Genomic DNA, 1367 nt, shown 5'->3' with positions numbered 1-1367 from the left:
GTGATTTTCTTTTTTTAATTCACATTGTCGATGAGTTTTGCCAGCTCATTTTTGAACATAGATCCAAAACTTAAGTGGACCATACTACAAAAATGGTAGGAATTGCACATCTATCCTTGAAACCTTCTTAGGGTCTATCATAATGTTTTGCTTGCCATTCAAGCTATTCCAATGTCACACAGACAAATGAAGGAAAAACATATAAGCCAGTAAAAACATAAATATAAGGAGGATCTGATATCGTCATTTTTTGGCTCATCTTGATAGGGCAGAAGGCTGGACTGTGTGATCAAACAAATACTTGATAGTGGCCCTGTGATGTAGAGCAGGCCGTAGACAGTTACATGGCCAAGATGGATCAAAAAAGGTCTGGGTCGATGATAGAAGTGATCTAAACCACCGGACCTTAAATCAGGGTGTATCTCGCAATTTGAAATGAGTTATCTGACATAAAATATATGATTTTAAAGTAAAACATATGATCCAGAACTTCTTTGGTCCCCAACAAATTTTCCACAGTACACTGTCAATTCACATTGTTTCCTGTGGTGTGGTCTCCTTGGGGCTTGGATATACTTCATTTTTAAGCTCAAGCTTTAAAATTATCTTTTAAAATAGATACGCATAATGGATAAAATACATAAATGCAAGGTGGACCCCACAGACTTTACTCATCACGCTTACGTGCTGAGTTACTCGGTACGCAATCCGCTGCCCCCTCTTAGATGCCAGCTATGAGGTATTGGAAACTTCTGTAGGCCGCACCCCACCATAAGCGGATTGCTGCAGATTAAGCGTACTGAGTAAACTCTGCGAGGCCCACTGTGATTTGTGTTTTTATCCATGCTGTCCATCTTGTTTAATAGATAATTTTAGTGGATCAGACAAAAATTGAAGCACATTTAAATCTCAAGTGGACCACACCACAAGAAACGGTGTGAACTGAACACTTACCATTGAAAACTAATTAGGGGCTATAGAAGTTTTGGATCAAGTTGGTATTTATGTTTTCCGTTTCTCCATGTCTGTGTGACCTTATGAATAGGTTGGATGAAAAATAAAAAGTACAGTGGGTACTAGGAAGGTTTTAACGGTGGACATCATTATTCCTATTATTTCCTGTGGTGTGGTTCACTTGAGCTTGGATATGCTTCAATTTTGGTTCAATCACTAAAATTATCTGGAAAAACGTACGGACGGCGTGGATAAACCACATACATTCAAGGTGGGCCCAACACAGTTTACTCAGTACGATAAAGCGCACTGAGTAACTCAGTACGCATTCCTATTTCTTTCATGGCCTGGTACGGCCCACTGCACATCCACAGTCCACTCAAATTCTAGTCCAATCTCTCTCTCTCTCTCTC

Source organism: Magnolia sinica, chromosome 1 (assembly GCF_029962835.1).
Source record: "Magnolia sinica isolate HGM2019 chromosome 1, MsV1, whole genome shotgun sequence".
NCBI lineage: Eukaryota > Viridiplantae > Streptophyta > Magnoliopsida > Magnoliales > Magnoliaceae > Magnolia > Magnolia sinica.
This window is presented reverse-complemented; position numbering follows the sequence as displayed.